Source organism: Hyaena hyaena, unplaced genomic scaffold (assembly GCF_003009895.1).
Source record: "Hyaena hyaena isolate Hyena2069 unplaced genomic scaffold, ASM300989v1 scaffold_171, whole genome shotgun sequence".
NCBI classification, from domain to species: Eukaryota; Metazoa; Chordata; class Mammalia; order Carnivora; family Hyaenidae; genus Hyaena; species Hyaena hyaena.
The window spans coordinates 2,907,004-2,927,455 of record NW_024080803.1 but is presented as its reverse complement, the minus strand read 5'-3'; the positions used below and the strand labels follow the sequence as shown (position 1 = coordinate 2,927,455).

Here is a 20,452-nt window from a genome sequence, read left to right as displayed (position 1 = left end):
AGACATTATCTCATAGACAGTGGCAGCAGGCAGGCACCAGTGTGCTGCTGGCAAGCACAGTCAGAATCTGGCCCTGTGAGTATTTCTCATCCACGGTTCTCAGTGGACAGATGGTTAGAGGTCCCAGATGCCAATCTGTGCACTAGTAAATTGGGGTCTTGCAAAGCTTCCTGCCCAGGAGTAAACCCAGGAAAACACCAGCTCAGATACAGACAGGCTCATTGTTGGTATAGGTACCGTCGGTTTGCAGGAGGGCGATCCCTGGTGGAGAGGACCCGGAGCATCTGGAGGGCTTGGTCGGGATGCAGAGAGCAGCAATTCACAAGGTGAAAGGGCGCTCAAGGCAGCGCTAAGCTACCGTCCTTACTTCCCTGGCCTCTGAGGGCAGGATCGCTGACCACAGGGCAGGTGGGGCCTGGTGGCCTATGAGGTAAACATCCCTTTCAGCACTTGGAGAGGATGAGGCCCCAAGGGCAAACTATTACCCCTCTCATAGAGTAATAGAGGCCGTCAGAGTCCTAACCACTTTGATCACGAACTATCTTTAGGGATGAAGAGAAGCACCTTCATACCCAGCCTGAGAAACGGGGGGTCCTTTCCTCCTTGGTAGCCTGTTCAACCACTTACTTCCTATGGCTCTGCTCTGAGACAACGTTTGTTACAACCAAGCCATTTTCCAAACAAGCCCTGCCTGCTCCTGCCTCCTCCCATCACTCATTCCTTCCTGGGCTAAAGAGTCTTCCTCTTCTTAGTCCTTTCTTCCAGATCCACAGCTGATTGACTGCTGCTGCTGAGTGAGGTGTCTGAGTGCTGCAGCCTCCAGTCTCTGGGGCTCCTTCAGAACCAGTGTGTACTCTTTTCATGTGACCCTTGGCACACACCTGCTTCTCAGTCTCTTACCATCCCACACGCGGGTTAGAGTATATTTGTTGGGAAGACCCTTCAGCACAGAAGCTGCGCTCTATCTCTCAGAGCTTCCCGTGCCTAACAGCAGGCTCACAGCACTGACTCTTAAAAATCTACGACCTCTCCAATGGCTTTCCATCACACTTAGCAACAAAACTTAAGAAAGAAGCCCGTGATCCAGCCTCATGTCCTAATTTCCCCATTTCTTTACCTTCCTCCAACACACTGGGCACCCTAGCATCAGGCCTTTGCACTTGCTCTTCCCTCTGCCTGACATGGTCTTTCCCTGGACCTTCACATGGCCACCTCCCTCACCTGATTTTCTCTGCCCAAAGGCCACCTTCTCAGAGAGGATTTTCCTGGCCATCATATCTGAAAAATAGCACTCCTCATCCCACAAGCCCTATCTTTCCTTATTCTTCATCATAGCACCTAATTACTGACTGACATTACATTATTACACTATATTACATTACACTATGTATTTTTAATTTTTTTAATTTTGTGGGCCTCCATAAGAATGCAAATTCCATGAGAGTCAAGACCTGGGTTTATTCACAACTTGTCCTCAGAACCTACAGAGACGTCAGGAATATTGTAGGTATTCAATACTTGTTGACTAGTTGGATGGGAAAGTGAATGAGCAAACATTTCCTTGTGAAGTAGGGACAATTCTGGGCAATGATGTGATATGGTCCACCATGGGATAATCTAAGGCTTCCTTTCAAAGAACCAAAAAGCATCAGAACTATAAAGGTGCTTGAAGGAGGTCAACTCAACTATACAGAGTAAGAAACTGAGTCCCAGACAGGGAGACATGAATGGGATAAGCACTTTAAAAGTTAAAATCTTTGACTTCTCATCGTTAACTCTTCCTAGAACGTGGCCTGATGTGACAACTCTTCTGAACAAATTCCGACCTCAAAACCAGTTTTCTACTGGTTTTGCACTTGAAAAATTTTTATAGATTCAAAAACAGTTAAGAGAACAAGGCCAGTTGCATAAAATTTCACCTCTTCATGCTTCCGAGTGTTTTTAGAGGCACTACGGCAAAGAAAGTATCGATACTGTGTCCAGCATTCCTTCAGTAGCCCAGACCTGCACAAATATTGAAGCATTGTTGCTTTATTCTTCCCAACCTTTGTGTGTTAGGCCAGACACTACAGGACATCTCCTTTTGGAATAAGGAAGAAATCTAAGCATATGCCCAAAGCCAAGCTGCAGCTGCGTTCCAGGTCTTCATCTGGCCTTCTCCTTTAGGCACCTGTGTAATGCTGGCTGTAGCTCACTGAAAACAGACTGGAACCACTCATTGCCACTTGGTGGGTGGTTCACCTGACCGTCAGCGTCGGTATTCATCAGACAACAGCCATTCTAGGTTTTCCTTTTTCTTTTTCTTCTCTAATTCCCCGGTGGGTTCTAAGAAAATCCCATCCAAAGTCTTCTTTCCCAGGTGGCCCTTGAGGGTGGCTGCCCCCTTGCTCTTCTCGTAAGATTGTGTTTGACAGCAATGAAAACCAACAGTTCAACAGCAATAATTTCTTGGCAGGACAGATTGGCATGAGACTTGTCCCAAAACAAAATAAGCCTTTCAAGGAAGTGTATTTCAAGTTGGGCCCATGTTCCCAAGACACTGAGATTCTTATATGGCTGACACAGGAGCCGAGGCTGAGCCCCAGCCAAGGGCCGTCAATGATTGTCAATAACACCACAGAACAGAGAGAAGACTTGGGGGCTGAACAGTTCAGACAGGGGTAACTGGAAATACTGCAGAACTCGTTCTGGGGAAAGGTTTTTTGTACTCTGGCCTGATTTTCTTAAACAGCCTTGTTAGTGATTTCAGTCTTGGAGGAGCGTGTGTGGATCAGGGTAGCATCCCCTTTCCTTCCTTCCACTCTTTTTCGCTACCCATTCCTTCCCATCATTCTCCGCAATTCTTTCCATGCCACCTACCACCGTGTTCACTGCTGTATGTGCCACTCAGAGGAGCTCTCTAGACATTATGTCACGAGGGAGCGTGCCATGTCACCTATGAATGGCAACTTATATGCTTCTGATTGTCTGCATCCTAAGTTGTTATGAGCCTTCCTCTCTAGGCTTGGTTACAATGCACAAGCTCACAGAATGATTCAAACATCAAAGGTGGAAGAATCCTCAGTGTGTCCCGGGGATAACCAAGTTGCTTTTGTGCTGCATCCTCTCAAGGCCCACAAGAGGGCGCCCGAGACCTCTCAAGTCCAGTTACGAGAAGTGGCAGCGAGGCCAGGAGGTGGCGCTGTTGCCTTAACCATCAAGAAGGGAGCGTCTCCGGCTTAGCCAGGACTGTGATTGTATTGGTTGGGGGACACATAGCATCCTTGCGGACTGCAAGTAATCCCCATGTGGGATGCTAAGCTGTCCCAGCCGACCATCGCTACCCTATCCTGAGAGACAGAGCCAAGCTCTAGCCAGCCTGATTCAACGGAAAATCTCTAGGTGAGAAACCAGAATTCATGGGTTCTAGTTCTGGCTGCCATGCTATTTTGCTGGGAGGGCTTGAAGGAAATCACTTATTCTTTTCCCCCAGAGTCTTCCTCAACCTTCCGTGTGTGCAACCAACACAACAAGCTTCAGCAGGGCCAGGTGGGCATAGGTTTCAGGACAAAGCTTGTATCCTGGACAAATTCATTGTCTGCAGGTTGGGTAAGGGTAGAGGGATGGACACACAATCAGAAAGTCACAGGTTGAGGAGGGAAGTGGAGGCCTGGAGGTGCACACAGAAGCACACAGAGAGAGGACTTTACCAGCCTGATGGATCGATGAAGGATTCCTGGTGATTCTAGACAGTATCAGAGCTAAGTAGGAGTCATGTTGGTAAAGACTTGGAAGGGCAGAAGGGCAGCTAGAGCAAAGGTACTGAAGTAGGAGACAGCCTGGTGGGTGAGTGGGGCTCTTGTGTGAGTGAGTAGTGTTAGGAAGTGTTGCTGGATGAAGACACAGGGACAGGGCAGGTGGGGCCTGCAGATCCTGCCCAGATATCCCTCTATAGGCTTTGCGGTCAAAATGCTCTGAAAAGGGAGCACTTCAAAGAGCAATGGCGTCACTAATGCATGTATTTATTTCTAGGTGCATAAATCTGCTTTCATTTGGAGATAAAGAAGTGACTACCAAGGGGAAAGGAGGGCTGGGGGAGGCATAGGAACAATGTCCTCCTTTTGCTGGGTTTTAGCTTGACTTGAAGTGGCCACTAGGCACCGTTGTTCTCTCCCTTTCCACCCTGACCAAGAAGTACAACAAATTCATTAGGACACAGACTTGTTAAGATCTAAAATTGAAGAACAGCCATATATTTACTTAGCAAGACAAATATGTACATTATTTATGCAAGATAATAAGTCACCAATGTATAAAAGCACATATTGCCATTTATTTATAAAGATGAAGGTATGTGCTCATGTTTTACAGATGAGAAATAAGAGACCCAGGCCACGTGGTCCATTAGTGGTGGTACTGGTACTCTGTCTGGGCTTTCTGATTGGACTACATGCTCTCCGCTTTCACCAGCACGATTTACTCTGAGCCCTTTGAGGATTGACCTCCTGGCTGGAGAAGGCAAGTCCAGCATCACTGATACTCAGTGCATGCACTTGCTCTGTGATCTGTAGGGCCTATAAAATAGGGTTTCTCACACAGGCTGCTGCATTCACAGAAAGAGATGTTGGATCTCTGGTTTTAGCATTTATTCTAAAAGCCCCTGTTCTCAGATGAGCACTAATTGGTGACCAGCACTGAACGAGCACACCATGCACCAGGAGTTCTAGAGAGATAGGAGAGATTTTCAGAGGCACTGCTGAACAGGCATTGTGGCTAGGGCAGTAGTTAGGCTGGCTGTAGAGTGCTTTGTTGGTGTCTGGGATGTTGCAGGGAGGGCCATCCATGAGTGTCTGTGACTTGATGTACCCTTAGTTAAAATGGCATCTTTCCCAGATGCTTAGTCTCCAAACAGAAAACAGCCTGAAATCTCATTTCTCAAAGTTTCTGCTACAAAAGTTGTTGCCAGTATATTTGAAGTTTATGGAAAGAATGTTTTTAATCAGCTAAGTGTACTGAACTATGTAAAGTTCCGGGAAGGAATACAGCCCACCAGTGAGGCAGAGAGAAGTGGAAGTCTAGCAAAGACAAATGAAGGACCCCAGACTCAGCATCACTGGAAAGAAGCTACATCCAGTAAGAGGACTGTGATGGGGGCAGATGGTAAAAAAACAAAAAAACAAAAAAAAACAAACAAAAAAAACAAAACAAAACAAAAAAAAACAAGAAAGAAAGAAAGAAAGAAAAAAGGGCCAGCAATCTGTGAGAATGGGACAAATGACATGCAAATAGTCCAAAGAATAACATGTAAATTAGCATCAGATTTCCAAAGAATCTTTAAGTTGGGAGCCTAGAGAGACCATCTCTCCAGATGATGCTACTGAACCCCCCAGAAGGGAAGCGACTCTCCCTAATAGAAACAGCTAACATCAAAGAGAGCTCAAAGGGAGCGAGGCCCTGATTTCAATGGCCCGTGTGAATTAACCCATTTAATTGTCCCAGAAAGGGCATGAAGCGTGAGGCTTCCCCCATATTGGCAGATGGGGCAACGGCTGCTTAGGGAGGTTAAGGTACTTGCCCAGCTCATCTCATTAGTAAGAGGCAAAGCAGGGACCAAACCAGGGCAGTCTAGCTCCCAGCCCATCTTCACAAGCATGTTGCTCCCGGGACATTGCAAACCAGCAGCGGAGCCAAGACTAAAGCCCTGGTGGCCCAGTTTCCTATTCCCGTTCTTTCCCCCATTCTGCTCTCTCCTCCGGCCCAGAAGGTTCTCCTCTCCTCTTGCTGGCCCCAGCATCCTTGTCTGGAATGTTCTTCTCCTACATCTCCTCAGGGCCTGCTCCCTGGATTCCTTTTCTGTCCACCCCAAATAAAATAGCAACACCTCCACCGTCCACAGTGCTGGAACGTCGCACACCCCTCACTTCATTCATAGACGAGACATCCCACCATCTACTTGCTACATATGTGCTCATTTTTGTTTCTGTGGCTCAGTATCTCCTACGAAATGCAAGCTCGTGAAGGCAGCGTCCACACCTTTTTCAATAACATGTCGCTGGTGCCTGGCACATAGGAGCATGCAAAAACCATTTGAGGAAAAAGTAAATGAATAAAATGAAAAATGAGAAAATGGTCAATAATTCCCAGGCCCGAAGCAACGGACTCAGATGCCCTGTGCCACATGGTAAAAGTCATCCCTGGCTGCTTTTACGCAAATGCTACCCAGGAAACCTGAATCCTTCCACTGTGAGCTCCTGGCAAGATTCATTTCTTGAATTGTAATATCATGTCTCTAAGAGTCTTCTATTAAATTGTAGGTACTTCTGAAAGGGAGACTTTATACATGAATTAATTACTAGCCATTAACACTTTTGGATACACTAAAGTGATACATAAACATCATTTTATATATAACAGATCCAAACTAACACAGCTCGCATGGATGGAGCATTTGGAACATGCCAGTCATAGTGCGAGGTACTTTACACATGGCACTAATTGCCAAATATTTCCGGCTCTCTGCCTTCCTGGCACTCATGGGAATAACACTTCCCAGGTCTTTTGTGGTGGGTAGCACCATGTGACTGGCTCTAGACAGACATAAATAGGCCTGTTAACCCACTTATAGGGCTAATGAGAGACCCCTCAGAACTCTCTTTTCCCTTCAGCTCAGCTGCCTTCAAGGAGGGACCTGCTTAGTTAGCCCGAGTCCATGAGTGATGTGATGAGCACAGGACCTTCCCACTCCCCCGACATCCCCAGTGTCTGCACAGCGATCTTCTGAGGTAATGTGTGCAATGATTGCTTTACAGGTAAAGAAGGGGCCGTGCATAATTAAAGGATTTTCACAAGATTTCATGGCTGGCAATGACGGAGCCATGAAGGAAACCAGGTGTGTTTGATGCTAGAGCCTATAACTTTCACCTACATTTACTCTCTCTCTCTCTCTCAAATCTTTATGGGATAAATAAGGATAGAGAGATTAGAATAATTCCATCTGTGGCCTGGAAAACAGAAGCTTCATAAGGCTCTACAGCTCTGGGGAGTCTAGAAGGCACTGGGATCTCGGGGAAATGCTTACAGAAACTGGTGGTATTGGGGAGGAAACTCTATTGAGAATATTGTTTTTTCCCTGTTCATATTTTTGCATGTTGGGGAGAGAGAATCCATGATCTTCGGTTTGATTCTTTCCCATTGCAGACTCATCAGTGAGGAAGCCAGCGCACGTACAGAGATGTCTCACATGCCCCTGGCCTGCCCTTGCTGAGGGTACCCTGATGACTCCAACACCCAAGCCCCTGTTTTCAAGGATCTGCAAGCTGCCCAGTCGATCCCTCTCCTTTCCATTTTTCCTACAGGGAATGGTCGCTACTGCTGAAGATAATTGCTCAACCGTTTGCGCTGAGAGTTATGGAGGGTCAATCTCCACTCCTCCATGTTCTCTTTGTATCCTTTGGCACAAATGGTATGGAAGTGACAGAAAGTTCTGCATCACCTAAGAACAAAACAGGAATTCTTGGGAGGCAGGGGCCTCCTGCACAAAATTTTTCACCCACTGCTAGCATTTAGCTACCTAAATTTTCTACCATTAGAAATCTATTCCTTTGGGTTAAAGCAGATTTCTCCTCTTGCCTAGGATTTGCCCAGACTGTTGTATAAAATCTTATTTTGTCATGCATCCAAATGACTACCCTAACAACTCCTAACAACCACCTCAGCGCTGAGGTCTCACAGTAATAGCCCAAGGAACCCAACAACATAAGGAATGACTATGCTTCCAGGTGTTAAATACCTCGATTTTGAGGATTCAAATGTTCCTTAGGGCCTTCACCTTTTAAGTGTCTTTTCCCCAAAAGAACTCAAGTAGAGTGTTTGTTGTTATTGATGACGAGGAGCAGAATGCCATTTTCTCATGAAGCCTAAGTTCACAAGAATTCTTGCTGTGCTGTACAGAACCCAACTTACCCACTCCACTATCCGTCACAGGCTCTGTGGATTCCCTAAGTTTGGACTGAAATTGCACCGTGAGATGTGTGTTTCTTTCCAGGAGATAAGAGATGGTGGAGGGATGGGGACACTTTTATGGAGAGGGACAGCCATGGATCAATGGAAATGAGAAGATGTGGAAAACGTTGTATCCTGGGAAGAGAGGATTCTAGGAGGTTCTGGGGAAATAAGGCATCAAAATGCAAAGGCACAGATTTTGAGGATAAATATCCAGAACCTCACTTAAAATAGCAAGGTATTATGATGACCCCAAGCAGAGAGGAAAGGCAACACATGAATGTATTTGTAGACTTAACCATGACATAAAATTGTATGGTTTGAGGACCAATTTGTTTTGAATGTCCCTGCTTTTCTTGATCTCTTTACTTACTATCCAAGACCACCTCGTGAAATACTTTGAACCCAGATTCAAGTTGAACATAAAACACAGCCAAGTGTGAAAAAGAGTAACTGCAAAAATCTGAATAAGAAATAATTTAAAGTCACTCAGTGAATGTGTAACCAGAGCAATATGTGAAGGCTCAGCTCACCTGGAAGCCTGGGGCAGAGCGGGGCCGGGGATGAAAGAGAACTGGTCCTGAGTGGCCTGTGTATGCCCAGCACTCTGCAGGGCAGGGGGTGTGTCCCAGAAGAATAGCAGCTTCCTGCTCTGTGTGTGTGTGTGTGTGTTGTGTGACTGACCAAAAACAGGTGCTAGCAGAGTTTTCTCTAGGTTTGCCAGAGAAAAAGCTGGCAGGGATTGATGGTTTATCAGATTGAATGTGATGTTTTACGATAAAGAGAGGAAGAGCTGGGGTCACGCAGACCTGGACTTTGGCATTTATTTACTCCTCCATGAATGGAGGCCAGCCACCAAGACTGACAGAGCCTCAGTTACCTACAAATCAGATGAGGACCGTTGGACTGCTCACACACACTTTCTATAGGCACATAAGTGAATGATATGAGTGAAGTGTCCAACTCACAGTGGACACTCACAAAGTCCCTTTCCTTTCCTAGACAGAGAACTGGAATTCACAGAGACACTGAATCATATGCTGTTTTCTGCGCCCGCTTAGGCTATTGTCCCCTTACCTGGCTAACCTCCTTCTGATCTCTCTGACTCTGGTCTTTGGTCAACCAGTCTCTCAGAAGCCAGAGTGCTTTTACTAAATCTTAAATCTCATTTCAAAACCCTTTTAAAACACTTTTTTAAAAGTATTTTTATTTATTTCTAGGAGAGAGAGAGAGACAGCGTGAGCAGGGGAGGGTCAGAGAGAGAGGGAGACACAGACTCCGAAACAGGCTCCAGGCTCTGAGCTGGCAGTCAGCACAGAGCCCGACGCGGGGCTCGAACCCACGGACCGCGAGATCATGACCTAAACGAAAGTCGGACGCTTAACCGACTAAGCCACCCAGGCGCCCCAAAACCCTTTTAAAACACTTTACTGGCTTCTTGTTCCCATATCCTCACAGGGCTTTGGGAGGCCTCTCATGAATTTGTCCTACTTACTGCCCCACCCCCACCGTTCACTGGCATGAACCCTCTCCCCCGGCCTCCCTCAGGCCATGCACACTCCACCTCCTTCCTGCCCTGCAGTGCACACACAGCCTGCACGTCTCCAAAAGCTCTGCTTTTGCACAATTTATCCCCTCTGCTAGATGATTCCCCACATCTATCTTCCATAGGCCCTTCCTTTCTTTGGATAACTTCTACCCAACCGTTGGAGCTCGGCTTAGATGTTACTTTCAGCTTTCTCTGATCCTCCTAAGTTCTCTTCATTGCACTGTGTGCATACACCTGCCTTAACTTAATATCCCATTAAAACTGCATGCCAACTCATCCTGTTGCAGACTAAGGTTTAAGCCTCTGAGGGCAGGGTCTTTGTCGTGTTCACTACCGTCTCACCAGCTCAGAGAATGGCACAGAATAGATACTCAGTAAATATATTGCTTAACCTTTTAGTTTGAAATGATAGACTCAAAGAAAAGTTGCAAACATAGTACAAATCCCCATATATCTTCCACCCATCTTCATCTTATGTTAACATCTTATAAAATCATTGTAACAACATAACATAACATAAAATCATAGTAAAATTATTGAAACCAAGATGTTATCATTGATCCAATACTCTTAACCTATCTACAGATATTCCTTGAATTTTACTGATTCCTCCCACTGTGAGGCTGTGATTTATAATATGAAATATATACTTGGTTTTCATCCCCATCCCTGGCACAGAGCTCCTAAAACCCATGGAATTTCCTGTAGTGAAAACAGTAAAGGTGCCTTTAGTTATGTGAATGAACTGGTCATTGGAAAGCAGGTCACCTAAGGATGGAGGCTAGTTGCCAAGTGGTTAGAAGGTTCAAACTTTCAGTCCCTGCCCCTCATCTCCAGGGAGGGAAGAGGGGCCAGTGATTGAGTTAAGTCACCAATGGCCAGTAATTTAATCAATTGTGTCTACGTAACGAAGCCTCTGTAAAACCCAAAAGGATGGGGTTGGAGAGCTTTTGGGTTTGCGAGAGCAGAGGTACTAGGAGAGCAGCTGCCCGGAGAGGGCGTGGGAACCCCACACCCCTTTCCCATACCTTGTCCTATGTATCTCTTCCATTTGGCTGTTCCTGCATTATATCCTTTTAAAATAAACTGGTAAATGTAAATAAATGTTTCTCTGAGTTCTGTGAACTACACTAGCAAATGGATGGAACTTCAGGAGGGGATCCTAGGAACCTCCAAACCATAGCCTAACCATCAAAAGCACATACAACAACCTGTACTTGCAGCTGGCATCTGAAATGTGTGGGGTAGGGGTGAGGAGGGCTATGGGTGCCTTATAAGACTGAGCCCTTAACCCGTGGAATCTGATGCTCTCTCCAGGTAGATAGTGTCAGAACTGAGTTAACTGTGTGATGGTGTCCAAAACACACACTGGAATTGGTGTCAGAATCAAACCCACAGGGTCCTTTCCCCACCCAGGAGCCCATCCATTACACTGCACTCAGCTGTAATGTCTCCTCCATCTCCTCTAATCTGAGATATTTCCTTAGTCCTGTTTCGTCTTTTATGACTTCCACACTTTTGAAGAGTTCTGCTCAGTTATTTTATAAAATATGTTTCTCAGTTTGAGTCTGTCTGGCCTTTTCTCAAGGTTAGATGAAGGTGAGGTAATTTTGGCAAGAAGACTACAAGGTGATGCTTTGTCTTCCTCCATGCATCCTGTCAGGCAGTACGTGATCTTCATGTGACTTATCCCTGAGATGTTAATGTTGATCACTTGGTTAAAGTAGGGTCTACCAAGCTTTCTACTGGAAAGTTACTATTTTCCCCTTTGTAATTAACAAGTAGTGTGTGAGGAGATACTTTAAGACCAATAAATACTTTTGAATAAATCAATGAATGTTGGAACAAAGGACTGAATCTGAAAGAAACTTAATTAAAAGAGGTGGAAATATAAGTTCTGAACCTGTCTTCAAAAAATGCAGCAAGAAGGACACAGAAGAGAAGACAAGACAATAAATAAATGAGTCAACAATCACCATCTAAATAATATTGAGAAGAGAGCAAGCCTAGTAATAACATCATCATCTCTTCTTATCTCCTGTTAAATATTTATATTCTATGAGCAATTAAGGAGGTTTCCAAAGGTGAGGTGATTAAACAAATTTTCATCTTACAGTAGAGCCCAGTCTCTGTGGAAGATGCACCCCCACTGTGTAAACAAACTGGAGCCCATTCAGAGACTAAGCTAGTAAATGCTGCTCTGCTGGGAACAACTAGGGGAACAGAATATGCCCAAATCAAAAAGGTAGCACTTAGGGAAATGCAGAGTATTGTCCAAGTCTACTTGGGCTGCCCTCACAGAACACCATGGTCTGGGCACCTCCTACAGCAGACATTTATTTTTTCACACCTCTGGAGGCTGGATGTCTAAGACCATGCTGCAGGTCTGGCTGATTTGGTTCCCAGTGAGGGCTTTCTTCCTGGCTCGCAGACAGCTGTCTGCTAGCTGTGTCCTCAGGTGGCAAAGAGAAAGAGCTCTCTGCTACCTTCTTATGAGGATACTAATCCTATCGGATCAGATCTCCACCCTTATGACTTCATTTGACCTTGATTACCTCTATGAAAGACTCGTCTCCAAAAACATTCTTTTGGGTGGAGATATACTCAATACCCTCAAATACTTTTCAATCCATCACTGTGTAACAAGATGCTAAAGTGGAACATCTCATCATCTCAGTTTCTGTCAAAGCCCCACACTGCATACAATAGGTGTCAACACCCCAAATTTAAAGCAAGGTACTAGTACAAGATATTTTTTCTGCTTGAATTAGCCTATCACCCACCTCCAGATGATAGGGATGATCAGGAACCCATTAGGAGAAGCAACATGTGCAGTTTTTCTAGGGAAAAAACTGTGTGCTGAGGTTCTCCCCTGCTCAGGCCAACCAAGAGGGGCTTCAGAGAACCTCCCAGCAGGTTTGACATACGGCCCTTGGAATGAGGGAGGACTGTGGAGCTGGTATCTGACTCACATTTGGAAGAAAGCCTAGAAGAAAGAGGTTGGGACTTGGTAGTGGGGTGCCTATGTCAGCAGAACAAGGAGAAAGTTGTATTGAAGTGCCCTGGACCAAAGGCCAGACAAAAATATGTGTTTTCCAACATCCAAATATGGTCCCCAAGGGAGAACCCCAGCCATGAAGCAGCTTGAAAATCTATCCAAGGGGACATTGAAGTGTGGAGGGTTGCTGGGTGGGTAACCCCAGCAGAAGAGGATTGAGGTGAGCCACCAGTCCTGGGCTGAGAGAATGTCCTAAGCAGCCAGCTAAAGCAGACAGCATCCACGCCTGAAACTGTCATGGAAAATCCCCAGTGGTGGCAGCTAAGAGGAACCTGGAACTGTCCCCTTGAGAGAAGGAGGAAGTGCTTAGGTTCTCAACGCCCAGGATGCATATGCCAGGTCACATCAAGTAAGGAGGCCTCTCCTCCTACCTCCTTTCTCCCTAAAGGAGCCAGGAAGAGCAGGAGGGGTGAGTAGGCCAGCAGGGGCAAGACAAAGAAGGGAAACAGGTCTCTGTAGGCTTCACAGCCTCAAGCAGCCCTTGAGAGAGGAAGAGAGAGTTTGGTAAAAGATTACACTGGACTTTAAGTACACAGAAAATGCCCAGAACGTTCTATGGGATCTTCAGAAAGGAAAAAGGAATTAAACAGATTAACACATGAGGCACCTGGTGACTCAGTTGGTTAAGTGTCTGACTCTTGGTTTCAGCTCAGGTCGTGATCTCACAGTCTCATGGGTTCGAAGTCCCGTGTCGGGCTCTGGGCTGATGGTGTGGAGCTTGCTTGGGATTCTCTGTCCCTCTCTCTCTCTGCCCCTCCCCAATTGGTGCTATCTCTGTCTCTCCCAAAATAAATAAACATTTTTTTTTAATAATTTAAGACAAAGTGGAGGAAAAATAAAGTTCTTTTCTTGTTTGCATTCTACCAAGTGCAGCCCCTCAGAAATACTTCTGTAACATGTGGTTACCTGAGCAGCCATGGGGGCCTGTACCTAGAAGGGCTCTGGACTTGCCTTCATGCTCTGCTGCTACCATCTTGAAATTCTTTTTTTTTTTTTTTTTTAAATAGTGTATTGTCAGGTTGGTTTCCATATAACACCCAGGGCTCATCCCCACAAGTGCCCCCCTCCATGCCCATCATCTCCCTTCCCCTCCCCCCACCCCATCTGCCCTCAGTTTGTTCTCGGCACTCAAGAGTCTCTCATGGTTTAACAATTGGTAAAAAAAAAAAAAAGGACCCCACATTTTCATCTTGCACGGGCCCCACAAAGCATGAAGCTAGGCCTGGTTACTACGTGGCAAGGATTTAGCCATATTCTCTGCGACCCCAAGGGGCACAGTGGGACCTACCAGTGAGAGGTGGAGAGAGACAGATTTTACCTCAGTATTGGGAAGAGTTTTGTTTAAACTCATGGCCACCCAAACTGGAATAGGCTGTACATTAGTAGAGCATCCAGTCACCAAGATCCTTACAGCAGAAGGTCAGCTACTTGGCAAGAACACTGGGGACACAATGCAATCTCTGGACTCTGAGGCCTACACAATCCCTGCCAACACTGGGGTTATATAATTCTTTGAGTAACATGCTTCAAGATGTCTGCTTTACCAACTTCACCAGGAAATGAATTTACCAGCGCTGAGACCAGGTAAGTGTATTTCCAAGTCCACCCTCTAACCCCTACATAGTTGGGAGTTTCACTAACTCCCTAGGTTTCTGTCCAAATCGTGAGTTGTTTTCCCTTATGAGGACATTGTTGCCATTACTCACTGTATTTTTGATCATTGTAAGTTGGATGTTACTGTGGCTGGCACACTGTGACTTCTTGCTTCTAAGAAAAAGGCCTAAAAAGCCTCAGAAAGTATTTTAGGCTTAAAGCCACTTTCATTAATCATCATTTTGACAATGAAGCATAAACAGACATGACAAATATTGATTAAATTTAACATTAAAAATCTACAGGCATGTTTTGGTTATTGTTGTCATCGTCATTATTATTTATTCACTCTCATCATTCACTCCTAATTTGTTTCAGGAGAAGAAAAGAAAGTCCATTTCTTCCTGGGATCTCCCACATATAACCTCTCAAGCTGGAAAGTGCATCTTCTCTGCTCCACCTTTATAGAGCCAGTTTCTGAAGACACAGTTTGAGGGTTGAAACTCCACTACAAAGACCTGCCATTGATGACATTTGGGGCCAGGAACTGACAGGAAATGGGTACATTTGGTCATGCTCAGTAAACCCATTTCCTTACAAACTGACTTCTCCCGCATATTGGAAAACTTTGAGCTTCTTTCATACCATATTTTGGCCTTGACCTTTCTAGCACTTAGCCTCCCTACAATGAAGTCTATGTATCTCCATACCCTCAGCACAGGCCCCCTAATTATAGCCATCTGTTAAACTGTCAGGAAGAAATCTCCAGTTCAATCATGTCTTTATCAGACTCTGGCTGCCAATGGGGTCAAGTTAGGCGTCAAGTCTGACCTGCTCAGAGCCCCTGTGATGTTCTGGTCTGCATGTTCACTGGGGCCTTTGTGAGGAGGCAGGCCAGACAGCCACCTGGCTGCCCCCAGCTAAGTTCCCTGTCCCACTGCGTTGCCTAGACAGGGTGGAGCCAAGGGAAACAATGGGGCTGACTTCATGTAGGACCTTCCCTTTGGCTCTATCTTGGGGGAATTTTGTGCACAGGAGTTATATAGGGTTGTCAAAGTCTTTTTTTTTTTTTTTTAATATTTTTATTTATTCCTAGGAGAGAGAGAGACAGCATGAGCAGGGGAGGGTCAGAGAGAGAGGGAGTCACAGACTGAAACAGGCTCCAGGCTCCGAGCTGGCAGTCAGCACAGAGCCCGACGCGGGGCTCGAACCCACTAACCGCGAGATCATGACCTAAGCAAAAGTCGGACGCTTAACCGACTAAGCCACCCAGGCGCCCCAGGGTTGTCAAAGGCTTAAACTGGAAATGGAGTCTTTACTGCACAGGAAGGAATTTGGTGTCAAGGGAAAATAAATTCTTCAGTTTGGACCTGCTCTCAGAGATTGTAGAATCATGGAATTTTATCACTGCCAAGGAACTTAGTGATCATCTGCCTAACCCTTTATTTTACAGATCAGTATAAATGTGACCTAAGGACTTGGGTTTTACTTTTACTGCTGAGTCTGGCTTTCTGGGGTTTCAGGTGAGTAATATTTTAACATGAGCTGCATAACAATGAGGGAAATCCAGGGTTGTTCATATGTAGCCTCATATTATTCTCCAGTGTTTTCATGCAAATATGTTTTCTCTTTCCTACCAAATCAGAAAATATCCCAGGGACAGGTTATTTCTTCCTCTGTTCCCCCATAGAAATGTACTAGTTGTGTAGAGCGTTTAAAGTATTTGTTAAGGTGCCCATGGCTCAGCCAGTTGAGCATCCAACTTTGGCTCAGGTCATGATTTCGCGGTTCATGGTTTCAAGAAAGCCCTGTGTTGGGCTCTGTGCTGACAGCTCAGAGACTGGAGCCTGCTTTGGATCTTGTGTCTCCCTCTCTCTCTCTGACTGGCCCCCTCTCCAATAAAAAATAATTTTCAATAATTTTTAAAATACTTTTTAAAAAGTATTTGGTGAGAGTTAGTGTATGTTCTTTACTCCTTTTTCTGTTTGGGTGTATTTCTGTGTGTCTATGTCTCCTTAGATAGATTATAAACACTATGTGCCAGTTAAAATAGAACCGCCAAATCTTATAGCTAGTCCTACTATCCCACTTAAAACATGAGAACACTGAGGTCCAGAGAAGTGAAGTCACTTGTACAAGATCACTCAATAAGTGTATGATTTAAACTCAGATCCACTTTCTGCTCATTCAAGTTACCTCCTTGTTATAGCAATATATCAATATTGAAGGTCACAAAAGAAACAAGACATCAGAACAGGCAAGGGTAATAGACCCTTAACTGATAACGTTATCATTGTTATTAGTAATACTTTACATATGTAGAGCTGTTAGTTTAGAAAGATAAGCATTGAGCCGTTTCTTGTATATCCTTCAGTAACAAAAACCATAAACAAGTCTATGTCCCATATATGCATGTTTACTAATACAAGAGGAATTTTGCCATACACAATGCTCTGCACTTTGTTATTTTGTTTTTTCACTTTATGATCTTACTTAGGGATATCAGCACATGGAGATTTACTTCATGCTTTTTAAAGGGCACTTATGGTTTGATAGACCATAACTTATTTAACCGGTCCCCTACTGATGGACAGTTAAGTTGTTTCCAGATTTAGGCTAAGAAATGTGCTGCTTTTTTTTCTTTTCTTTTCTTTTTCTTTTTTTTTTTTTTTAAATAATCTCCCCTGGGGAGTTTTAAGTAACTAGCTTGACATCAGATCAGCATTTTGGAATCACCAATAGTCTTACACCTTATTTTAGCAGATAATAAAACTGAAGTCCAGACAAGTTTGGGAGCTTCAACTATTAGGGGCAAAACCATAACTAGAACCTGGTGTTCCTGCATCTTCTCCACCATACATTCCGCTGCATTTGGGCCGCATCAGGGCACAGGGCACTTGGCTATTTGTAGAAGTAAATGGCCACCACCCAATAGCTGGCCCAACAGAGTCTTTGTTAAAAGAACTGATTCATCAAGAGATTATCATTGTGGTTTAAATTTTACTAGCCCAAGGATCACGGAGCTAACCTTAACATTTCAGTAGATGAACCAAAGTGCCTTGAATAAAGACGTAATTCAATAAAAACTTAATACTCTCATAAAATTGAATATTCTCTGTTTCCCCAATGAACTCCAAAACTTATTAGATTTCTTCTGCAGATGATGTGAGATGGCTTGTTTTACCTAAACTAACCCCATTATGCCTTTAAAACTACATTATTATTTAAATGTTTACATTTCTTTCATCCTGCAAATGTACAAAAGAGCAAAAAGCATAGTATTTCTGGGAGAGAAAGACCTGGTGGAGGAAATTATCACGTGGGGACATTTAGGACCTTCATTCAAGAATTAGGAACAAAAAGCAGATTGGAGTAGTGCGTGTTTAACTCATGAATGGTCCTGGGCAGTGGCTCTTTCTACAAATTGCCACATAAGGAGCTCATCAGCAAACGAGGAAAATGGGGTGATTAGGATAAGGATTTTCAGGGATGAGAATCTGAATACCACACTGACTTTTCAAACTAAGTGCTTTTTTGATTGTTTATTGTAAAGAAACAAAGAGAATGTCTTTATTAAACAGTAAAAACCAAAGTTTCTAGTTTGCTGTCAATAATGAAAATAAGAGCTACCATGCACTGAGCACCTGTTCTGCCAGCACTGTTCTCAAGGATTTACACGGTAATTATTACACGTGATAGAACAATCTAAGAGATAAAAGATATATACTAGAGAACTTCTGGATATCAATTTGTTACTGACTTTTTAACAACTTCCATGTGCCCACAGGGTGTGCTTCATGGCAATCTTAGTTTTGGAGAAACCTAGAGCTGGTGTGTACCCCACATGACCTCTCGGCTCCAGTACAGACACCTGGAACTTTTCTTTCTACACCATTTCCAGTGCTGCAGTGCCGGCCCCCAATCTCTGAGAATGTTCACACTTAGCCCTTAAAAATGGGCATATGTAGGGACCTGGGTGGCTCAGTCAGTTAAGCATCCGACTTCGGCTCAGGTCATGCATGAACGATCTCACAGCTCCTGAGTTCAAGCCCCGTGTCTGGCTCTGTGCTGACAGCTCAGACCCTGGATCCTGCTTTGGATTCTGTGTCTCCCTCTCTCTCTGTCCCACCCCTGCTTGCACTCTGGCTGTCTCTGTCTCCCAAAACTGAAGAAGCATTTAAAAAAATTTTTTTAATAGGAATATGTGGGGTATTTTGAAAAGTGATGGGCAAAATTTCAGGGTATCAGTGGTTGCCTATCATTCTTTCTGGATGATCAATGGGAAACAAGAAGGTCCTCCAAGATAGTTTCTTGGGCCATGAGACACTCACTCTCATCAAAGGATGGCAGGATCCTCACCCCAGTCCTATGTGGCCCCCTAGCACCAGCAAAGGACAGTGCTGACAGAGGCTGGCCAGTTTCTTGATGCTAACTCTAAGCCCTGTCCTCATTCTTCTTCCTAGCCTGGACTCTCATTTGGAGAGACCCCTACCCTGCACAAGGCCCTTCTATTTCTCCTGTCTCTCAGCTTATCTGGAAGTCTCTACCTAATTTTTGAGGTGCTGAGTTGGCCTTTTAAAATTAGCTTCCCAGCCTTTTGCTAAGTTTCCAACTTTAGTCACTACTTTCATCCAGGTGAGCTTTAAGACTGTTTCCTCTGCTATGAGTCTGAAAAGACAGTTTTGAAGATCAGGAACTCCACAGTACTCTGACTGTATTAACACACATTTAAAGACTCTCTCTACTTCCATGCTATGTATGCTCCATGACCTTCTCCATAATATATCTCTGGACTCTGAAACAGAAATCTCCATCTTAATAAAATAACCTAAGACACCTTCAATGCCCATGGAAACATTCAGCCCCTAACTCATTAGGCTTTCTCTACTTGCTTCTGTGGCTTTTCCTTTAAGCCCAAAGATTCTACGTCTGTTCATTCTCTTTAGGTAAAGTATTCAGGTAAAGTATTCAAGATTCCACTTTTCTCCCTTAGCATTTGTTTATCTCTGTCCCTTAAATATATATCAGAAATCTATGAAGAAACATAGTATTCTGTTGCCTTATGGGATCATTCATCTGGTTTCTTCCCATCAAAGCTATGAATTGCTGGTAATTTAAGCCCAAGAAATGAAATGTATAAACACCTCCCTGGATTTTCTTGCTTCAAGAGCAGGGGTCACCAAACTCTTTCTGCAAAGTGGCAAATACTAAATATTTTAGCCTTTGACAGCCATGCAATCTCTGCGACAATGACTCAGCTCTGCCCCGTAATGTGACAGCTGCCATAGGGAATATGTAAACAAAAGGTCATGTCTGTGTTCCAATAAAACCTTATTTACAAAACTGGAAGTAGGTTGTAGTTTACCTGTCTCTGTTCTAGATAAGAAGGAGGAGAAGGAAAAGAAAGATATTTATGATTGATTATTATTATACATTTAACATTGCTTTCTCTCTACAAATACTGGGCTAAGTATTCTATTAGTATTATCTCATTTAACTTCCAAAATTTTAAATTGAAGAAACTAAACTTTAAAGAAGCTAAACAGGGGCACCTGGGTGGCTCAGTTGATTAAGCCTCTGACTTTGGCTCAGGTCATGATCTCACGGCTGGTGAATTTGTGCTCTGCATCAGGCTCTGTGCTGACAGCTCACAGCCTAGAGCCTGCTTCTGATTCTGTGTCTCCCTCACTCCCTGCCCCTCCCCTGCTTCTGCTCTGTCTCTCTCTCAAAAAAAATAAATCAACATAAAAATTAAAATAAATAAATAAATAGGCTAAACAGCTTCCCAGTGGTCAAACAACTAGTAAACAATGGAGCCAGGAACTCAGATCTGACACCAGAGCTCACCAGAGCTTTCTATCATTAAGCTGAGCCATAAGGCATGCATGTTGGCTATTTAAAGGTTTTTGGTCAACTTCTCTTAGAAACTATTTCTAAACACAGTGAACTTGTGAATTCGATAGAAAGATTAACTGTGACTTTAATTTGCATAAACTAAGTCGATTTGGGGCTACTGAAACATTTAGTCGAATAAACATTTATTACGCCACTACTCTAAACTCCAAATTATGATGGTGATTTGAGGTGGAAAATAATAGAAGATAGTCCTTACCTCACAAACACTTAGAGCGTTGGGGGTGGAACTTTTTCTTTCCTTTCTTCTCATAGAGTCCATCTTGGTTTGAGGAAGCAGACCCACAGCTGGCATTGCTTAAGGAAGGCAACCAAAATTTATTTGCAACTGTCTACAGACACACAAATGTGTTTGCCTT

General features: G+C 44.2%; 1 long non-coding RNA gene across 1 annotated transcript; it reads left to right on the top strand.

Annotated features, from left to right (window-relative positions):
• Nucleotides 1-25: 25 nt before the first annotated feature.
• On the top strand, nucleotides 26-8,311 carry LOC120237098. The gene is made up of 3 exons (XR_005529854.1): nucleotides 26-75; nucleotides 6,789-6,868; nucleotides 7,177-8,311. It is a non-coding gene; the product is annotated as an uncharacterized LOC120237098 (long non-coding RNA).
• Nucleotides 8,312-20,452: the final 12,141 nt, after the last annotated feature.